Source organism: Mus caroli, unplaced genomic scaffold (assembly GCF_978045245.1).
Source record: "Mus caroli unplaced genomic scaffold, Mus_caroli_1 scaffold_9, whole genome shotgun sequence".
Taxonomy (NCBI): domain Eukaryota; kingdom Metazoa; phylum Chordata; class Mammalia; order Rodentia; family Muridae; genus Mus; species Mus caroli.
The window spans coordinates 97,911,942-97,921,325 of NW_028227264.1; the positions used below are offsets into that span (position 1 = coordinate 97,911,942).

The 9,384-nt window shown below is 44.9% G+C and overlaps 2 pseudogenes; both read right to left on the reverse strand.

Annotated features, from left to right (window-relative positions):
- Positions 1 to 4,763: 4,763 nt before the first annotated feature.
- LOC147002722 (eukaryotic initiation factor 4A-III pseudogene) lies at positions 4,764 to 5,999 on the reverse strand (annotated as a pseudogene).
- Positions 6,000 to 6,060: 61 nt separating this feature from the next.
- LOC147002723 (pre-mRNA-splicing factor SYF1 pseudogene) lies at positions 6,061 to 8,660 on the reverse strand (annotated as a pseudogene).
- Between the last annotated feature and the right edge of the window lie 724 nt (positions 8,661 to 9,384).

Consider the following 9,384-nt stretch of genomic DNA (forward strand, 5'->3'; position numbering starts at 1 on the left):
TATCTATGGGAAATCAAGTACTGAAACATACTTGATCATTTCTAACCACTTGGTACATATATTTCAACTCTTCCTTTGTAAGTAACTAGAGTCAATAAAGGTAGCATAGATTTACCTCTGATATCAGAATATACAGAAAAATATTGTGAAAGAATTAAATTTTAATTACCTATATGGCTAAATATTTTGGTCATGGCATAAAATTACTTGTTTTCATTGTTACCTTTAGATAACACTTTAACTGAACTGAGAGGACCTTGGGATCTGATAAAGCAGAGTTTATGGGTAGATCTTAGGTGATATTTCCTGGACAGACTAGAATTGAAATTAATAAAATGAATAAGAAAGAGGTTTTCTCTTTATGAGCAGGGAGCATTCAACTGATCAGAGACCTTCATAGAATAAAGAGACAAAAAATATATGAATTTCCATTTTTCTCTTGAGTCTGGAAAGACCTTCTCTAGTCCATGAGACTCAAGGCTCTCTAGATTTTGTGCTGAGAGACATACTAACAACACCCAGATTAACAGAAATCATATACATATGCATACACATATACACATACACATAAACATGCTCCTGGGAATTTTGATTAATGCCCATACTTATTTGCCTATGAAATATAATTTTTCAATAGTAATAGAAACATATGCATACATCCATAGAACCCCATTTAACTAACTCTGTGCATATAATTAAAAGAATTCTAGAAAAAAAGTGCAACTTGTGAACTAATTGGTGTTCCAAATTTCTCTGTCTTCCTAAGTAGAGGGCTATAGCAAGTGCTGTTTATTTCCTTGGCAACATCAATTATGGATGACTGGTCTTGATAGACTGATGGCAAAGCACCATTGACAGTGACATCACAGCCCACTTCAGTCTGCAAACACAGACTTTGAGATCTATGTCTGGAGTGAGATAAACCTGAAGGATGTGGGAAACTGACATCCTCTTCCTCCCAAGAGCGGTACAGTATGAAAAAAAATTATTTTTTTTACAAGACAGTAAGTTTGCTCAGCAGGTAAATGTTCTTATCAAAGAAGTGTGATGGCCAGGATAGTGTTCCCAGGCCTCATTGGAGAACACTAACTCCTCATAGTTTTCCTCTGAGCAGCACACTTGAGAGTGTGCCCTGTGAATGCATGTGTCAGTGCATATGCACACACTTACAAACACATCACACATATGTAAGCATAATCATGAACAAAATTTATTTATGACTGGGATACTGACTGCCAAGAGATGCTCTGGTGAGTTTCTGAGTGTCCTCTCCATCCTCACTACTCATGTGGTATAGCAAGAGCTTCCGGTTTTCTCCGGATTAACAAGGTCAACTTTCTCCCCTAGGAAGGCAAATCCTTTTTACTTTCCAATCTCTTGTAGCAAAAGTTCCAAAAAGCAGAGCAGGGGGCACAACTTTAAGTCACTGGGTATCTTGCTCTTTCTTCCCATGACATTTTAAACCACAGAAGCCTAAAGTTGTATAGAACGGAGGATCACATTTCCTCCAGAGAGGACACTGAGCTTGATGGTACGTGGGGCCATCCTTTGTTTCGTTTGTTTGGTGTTGTTTTTAATAAACATTATGCTGTCTGTTTAAGGTATGAAAGACAATATGATATCATTTTCCCTAGAAACAGGAAAAATGGTAACTACAGTAAGGTGATTTAAAATACACATTACTTCAAGTTATGTTCTTGCTTTTGTTGGTAGAGTTGATACAATGTAGTCATCTCAATGATGTGAGTTTTTATCACCCATAATCTTCGTTCTACACTGCAGAGCCTATAGGTCTGCTACTACACACCCTTTAAACTACATTTCTGATTTTCTTTCCTGCCTTCCTCTGTTGCTATTTTAATTCTTCTCTGTATAGATTGACTTTCTAAAATTTCCATGGATAGGTGTGAACATGGAATTTTTTTTCTCTATGTGTTTGTTTTATTTTTATCAAGCATAATGCCCTTCAAGTTCATGCATGCAATAGCAGACACCAATCCCATCTTTTCAAGTCTGAGTAACATTCTATCATATCTTCGTGTACATGTATGTGTGCATATGTATTCACACACACACACACACACAAACACACTCACTGTAGTTTCTTCAACTATTCATAGAAAGAAGGGTATTTATTTTGTGTCCCTATCAGAGCTACCATGAGTAGATAAGTAGGGTAGCAATATACATGAGAACACAGATACCATGAGGTAGTGACTTCATCTTTACCTTCAGGTGTGTATATATATATTATAGATAGTATTACAGTTCTGTATCTTATTTCTTTAGAAATATACACATTTCCAAATTGACATTACCAGTTTACATCCTTCTAATAACATGATGGATAATATACTGGAGTTCACATTTAAATGCTCCTCAACAGTATTCCCCATCTTTTGACTTTTGATGGCAGCATCCTAATACATAGTCAATTAATACCTTATAGCAATTTGACTATGTATTTTTCTAACAATTAATGATGTTAAGCACTGTGTTAGTAAGCTTCATTTTTCTGGTGTGACAAAATATTAAGTTAAACAGTTGTAAGGGAGAAAGCTTTATTTAGTCTCTTGAGTATGGTAGTTTCATCTCATGGTTGTACCGGCATATTGCTTCTACGTCTGTGACAAAGAGTTGTATTGGGCAGAAAGGTATAGTGGAAGAAAGTTAGCAGCCACCATGGTAGCTGAGAATCAATAAATAAGAGACTGGAAGGGTCTAAGGACAGGATACATCCTCTAAATCAGTGGTCCTCAGCCTTCCTGATGCTGTGACCCTTTAATACTGTTCCTTGTGTTGTGGTGACCCCCAACCATAAAATTATGTTGTTGCTACTTTATAACTGTAATTCTGACACTGTAACAAACCCTAATGTAAATATCTGATATATATCATATCCAATATATGACCTGCAAAGGGATCACGACCCACAGGTTGAAAACCAGTACTCTAAAGCTCCCTCTCCAACTTAGCCTCACCTCTTGAACTCATTTCAGTTGACCAGATGATGTCATCAGGGTCCTCATGACCCTGTCACCGCTTAGTGGCACCAGCCAGCTAGGATATGAGAGGATACCTCAGACTCCAGCCATAACAAGAAGGTTTTCACATACCTGCCATTCATTAGTATATATGCTTTGAAGAAATGTCTACTTGAGTCCTTTGCCTATTTTTTAACTGCTGTTTGCTTTCCTCCTACTGAGTGGTGGAGCTAAGTATAACTTTTTATCAGAGAAATAATTTCCAAACATCTCTTCTCAATGTACAGGTTGATGTTAGTTTTTTTGTTTTGTTTTGTTTTGTTTTTTCTTTTGCTGGGTAGAACAATGTTAGTTTGATATAGCACTGACATTATCCAGATGGACTGAGTGAACATTGCAATATCTAAAATTTCGTTGCCAGGACCATCCAGGCACATTTGTCCCTGGCCTCTCTTCTAAGGAATTTATAGTTTGGGGCCTGACAGCCCAGGAGCATATCTCCTTTGAACTAGTTTCTGTTCAAGTATAAAATCAAGATGAAATTTTTGCATGTGAAATTTAATTTTCCCTACACTATTTACTAAATATACTATCTTCCTTTTGCTGTAACCTTTCAGAGCTCTTGCCAAAACTTTGTTTCTGGTCTCTGTTCAGATTTATCTCTAGGGTTTCTGAGTGTTCTGTGAACCAGGTGTCTGAGTTATGAGCATACGGCTGCTCTTATTTCTGTATCTTGTTTTTCAAGCATGTGTATTTGTTATACCCAACACACACTAGAAGCTTGACACAGGGTATGAATTGTCCTCTAGAGTATGACGTGCTGTCTTCACTGGGAGAGATTGCTCTGCAGCCTTCAACAGTCATTTGAGCACTCCGTCTTTCAGGCCATTTGGGGAAGGCACAGCATGCGATAACACCAGTGGTGTAATTCAATACAGCAGGATACATAAATAAATACAAGAGAAAAACAAAAACTGTGTTCTGCCTTTATATCCATCTGAATCCTATATTGTAAGGTTAAAACTTTTTAACCAGAACATTACAGACAACCCAAATCTGAATCTTTACAACAACGTACCATAAAAAAGAAAAAAAAATAGCGCCGGTAAAAGATCAATGAGCAAATAAACCGTTACCCTGGCTAAGTTCAATTTACTTCAACTAATAACGCTAAACTTAAAACTCTATCATTAACAAAAACTTCAAAACCCAGAACATTTTACTAATGCAAATAGCCTGATAGGAAGGCATCATGAGGAAGGCCACTATGACATAAAAGAAGAAACCTAGTAGTTTACTATAGCACTTCCAATGGAGGAAGACAACCAATGGTCCTACCCAGGTAGGGAGCCTATGAACCACAATATGCAGCATGACACAATCACACCAACAGTACAGTTATGCTACCCATACTCTGGGTAGCGACAAAAGCATCTCTAATTGGATGGAAGACTCTCTCAACAAGAGGGAAATCATGGCTGGACTAGGATCCTGGAGGAGAACCTACAACCATAGCTTTTCTAAACCACCATAATACCTTACTACATTCTAAATTTGTGTCTTTCTATTCATGGGTAAGTTCAGTCTTCACCCTTATCAAGAAAATTTCTTTTTTTTTTTTAAATGTCCACGTTTAATGTAAAAGGTTAAGCATTGGGTTATTTACACGTGCATTAGAAAAGATGGCGGAGGGGCTCCGAGAAGACCGTTCATATCAATCAACCCCATTAAATAGAAGCTTCTGTTTCCAAACAGGGTCTCGGTGGACCAGCACCAGCTTCAGATGAGGTCAGTCACGTTCATGGGCATCTCGTCTATCTGGGTGGCGTAGTACTGCTCGATGTCCCTGAGAATCCGGATGTCATCATTCTTCACAAAATCGATGGCCACACCTTTTCGTCCATACCGACCCGATCTCCCAATTCTGTAAATGTACAGTTCTCTGTTGTTGGGCAGGTCATAGTTAATGATGAGGGACACCTGAGGGACATCCAGGCCCCGAGCTCAGACATCTGTGGAGATGAGCACCCGGCTGGCACCTGACCAGAACTCCTTCATGATAGACTCTCGTTCTTTCTGGGGCATGTCTCCATGCATGGATGACACAGTGAAATTGGCTTCTCTCATTTTCTCTGTCAGCCAGTCAACCTTCCTCTTGGTGTTGCAGAAGATGACGGCCTGGGTGATGGTCAGCTTGTCGTAGAGATCACATAGAGTATCAAACTTCCATTCCTCTCTTTCCACGGCCACAAAGAACTGCTTGATGCCTTCCAGAGTCAACTCATCACGCTTCACCAGGATGCGGATGGGGTTGGTCATGAACTTGTTGGTCATCTCCAGGATCTCATGAGGCAGTGTGGCACTGATGAGAACGACCTGTGTGGCTGGTGGCAAATACCTGTACACATCATAGATCTGCTCCTTGAAACCTTTCTTCAACATTTCATCAGCCTCATCCAAAACCAGCATCTTGATAGCCCGTGTCAGTAAACTTCTCCGGCGGATCAGATCAAAGACGCGTCCCGGCGTGCCTGCCACCACATGCTGCCCGTAATCCAGCTTCCGGATGTCCTCCCCGACATTGGTGCCCCCAATGCAGGCATGGCACTGCACGTTCATATAATCCCCCAGAGCGAGCAGACCCTTCTGAATCTGCACCGCTAACTCTCTGGTTGGAGCCAGAATCAAAGCTTGGCTTTCTCGAACCTGGATATCCAAGCACTGCAGCACTGAGATACTGAAGGTGGCCGTCTTGCCTGTGCCAGACTGAGACTGTGCAATGACATCTCTCCCTTTAATTATCTGTTTGATAGCACGCTGCTGGATCGCTGAAGGTTTTTCAAAACCGTAGGCGTAGATGCTGCGCAGCAGGTCCTCTCTCAGGCCCATGGTGTCGAACGTGGGGGTCACATCCACCTCCTCGCTCGTCTCGAACTCCACTTTGGTCATGTCCTCCTCTTTGAGCAGCCTCTTCCGCACCCAGCCAGATGTCGCCATCTTGGCCGTGGCCGCCATGATCCCGATTCCGCTGAAAGACCTGAAAAAAAAATTTTTTTTTTTGATGTACAAAGAGGGGCTGTATTAGAAGGGTAGTTATGGGGGAGGGACCATGGAGGAAAAAGTGTGGAGAGGGTCAGTCTTCCTTTAGGCTCCCGAACACAGCAGCTGGTACACTCTGCTGTTCCAGTCGGACTTCATTGGGCTCCAGGTCCATCTCGTCCTCGTCCTCATCCTCGCCCAGCTGGATCTCCTCAGGGTTGGCCTGCTGAGCCAGCTCTGCCAATTCCTCCCTGGTTGCATCACTCCTCACAAAGAAGATCTTGCTCTGGGCCCTGGGGGGCTGGTCCCGCTCTGCCTCAGCTGCCAGCTGTTCTGCTCTCTGTTCCAGCAACTTCATGTCATCCATGCCGCTCTGCCCAGGAGCCAGGTCAGACACGGTGCCTGTGGCACTGCCCGACACCTTGAGCATCTGTGAAGCCATGAAGTTGACCTGAGTATTGTATGTGGCCTGCACGCTCCGCCGTATCCTCAGCATCTCCCTGATGGTATCCTCATTGCCGTGCCGGACCTCAAAGTCCTTCCATGTTTGCCAGAATGCCCCAGTTGTCCGGGGATCACAGATCTGGGAGCAGAAGCTGTAGATGGCCCGGGCGCGGTCGATTTCACCGAGCTTGCACTCCATGTCTGCAAACCGCAGGCACATCTCACGGGCATGCTCATCAGACAGCACCTCAATGGCCTTCTGGTAGATGCCACGAGTGTGGGTGACGCCATAGATCTCAGCAGCCCGCTTGATGTAGATGTTAAACATGTCTCCACTGCCCTGGTCGCACGGTCATACACAGCCATGGCATGGCGGGCAAGGCCCCATTCCTCCTCCAGCTGTGCGTAGAGCAGGTATAAAGTCTTGGCATATTTTGGTGGGCAGCCATCGAGTGCCTGCTCAAAGAGATCCCGTGCACGCTCCAGCTTTCGGCCCCCATAGCGCGAGATGAATTTGGTCAGGTAGGTGCTCCAGATGTCTAAAACATTGGGCCACTTGAACAGTGAGATGCCACACTCATAAGCCTTGAAGCTCTCCTCAAAGTACTTGTGCTCCTCCAGGAACATGGCATAGTTAATAACGATCTGTGGTGTGGCTATGCGCAGGTCCAGGATTCGGTCATACACTGCCTTGGTTGACTGGAAAGTGCCCAGGCTTTCCTCCAAGTCAGCAAGCATGGACCACACCTTCAGTGACTTATATACACGGTTCTGCACAGGTTCTGAACCATCAAAGTACTCAGCTCGGCGGGCAGGCAAAGCCGTAGCTTTCCGAAGCAGCTTTAAGGGCTCGTCGTAATTCTCGTGCCTGAGCTCCAGCTCCCCACACTGGCACCACACACTTGCCAGGTCATCCACCTGATTGAAGTTTACCTTGGTGGCCTTCTCTAGGATGACACGAGCATCATCCAGCTGTCCATTGTCTTCGTAAAACTTGGCGAATGCAACCCACAGTGTGTGGGGCTTGCCTGTGGCTTTGAAGGGGTCAACTGTTTGCACAGCCTCTGTGTATGTGTTGATAATCTCCCGAGGGCGGCCCTGATGGAGGGCTACACGTTTGTGCCACTCGTGGACGTGGTGTGGGTTCTGGCGCAGAAGGACGCTATTGAGAAGCAGGGGCCGTTGGCTGATGAGCTGTTCGAAGCGGGCCAGGCGCAGCTCCAGATCCACATCGTCCTCCTCCTCACGCCCCAGTTCAGAGGCAGTCTCCATCTTCGCTGCAATCATGCTCTCCTCAAACTGGGCGTAGCTGTCGAACACCTGGGTGAAGTCCCGCACGGTCATCACCGTGCGAATGGCCTCCTCATACACATCCCGAGCCTTTTCGAAGTGGCCACTGCGGATATAGTAGTCTGCCAGAGAGCACCACAGCTTGCCCAGCTGGTCAGTGAAACGGGTGAGCCCACCACGGATTATCGCATCCACATTGAGAGACTGTACCTTGTCTGGATTCTGGGAGATAAAGTCACACAGCTCGTGCCACAGCTGGTAGTTGGATTTACCAGCCTTGGATACAAAGCGCTCATCATTCACCACGGTGGCCAGGCGCTGTGCAGCCTCGTCTAGCCGGTCACTGGATTTGAGATACTCGATGTATTCCTCAGCCCTCTCAGGACTCAGCTTGAGGAAGCAACGGTAGCCTCGCACAGCAGTCTCAGGCAGTGGGTAGGAGCGCAGGAAACGCAGATACAGGGGCCAGATGCAAGAGTGTTGTGTGATGGGCAGTGCCCTGAGGGCACGGTCAAAGGTGCGGCGGGTATGTGTTACCCTTCCCTGGTCCATGAGAAACTGGCAGTAGTCTAACCACAGGCGTGGCATCTTGTGCATGAACACAAAGGCCCTCTCATGGCAGTTGTTGACATCTTCATAGGCAGGGTCAGTCACACAGCGATGTTTCACCTGTGCCCGGCGTGCCTTCAGATAGCGGTACCAGAGTTTGTAGCTGCAGGGAAGCAGTTTGAGTGCCCGCTCATACAACTGGTTGAGTCGGGGCTTGGGGGCCCCCTGTTTGAACACGATGTAGCAGAGCCAGTATTTGACGGAGAACTGGTTCCTCATAATTTCTTCCTCATAGGGAATGTCCTCTTCCTCAAAAACAAGGTTGGGAAGCGGAACTTGCGCCATCACCACCATCTTCCTGGCTCTCCGGTACAGTCTGCAGCCCAATTCCCAACAATGGTTCAGTCGCAGCTGTGAATAGAAGTCCAAGGATCTAGTAGTTACTCAGTCTCACACAGCAAGCAGGCAAAGGGCCAGAGCAAGACTCCCTTCTTCCAATGTCCTTATATTGTCTCCAGCAGAAGGTGTAGCCCAGATTAAAGGTGTGTTCCATCACACCTTTAATCCCAGATAAAAGGTGTAGCCCAGATTAAAGGTGTGTTCCAACACACCTTTAATCCTGGATTACCTTGAACTCCGAGATTTAATCTTCTGGAATCCATAGCCACTATGCCTCAAGATCTCCATACCAAGATCCAGATCAGAAGCTTCTATCTCCAAGCCTCCAGATAAGGGTCACTGGTGAGCCTTCCAATTCTGGATTGTAGTTCATTCCAAATATAGTCAAATTGACAACCAGGAATAGCCACTACACCCTCTTTTCCCCCTCCCTCTCTTCTCTTCCTCCCAAGTCCCTCCCACCCTCTACTTCCCTTGATTATTTTGTAAGTAGGACTGAAGCATCCACTCTTTGGTCTTCCTTCCTCTTGAGCTTCATGTGGTCCGTGACTTGTATCATGTGTATTCCACACTCTTTGCCTAATGCCCACTTATCAGTAAGTGCATACCATGTGTGTTCTTTGGTGACTGAGATAGCTCACTCAGGGTGATATTTTCTAGATCCATCCATTTGCCTGTT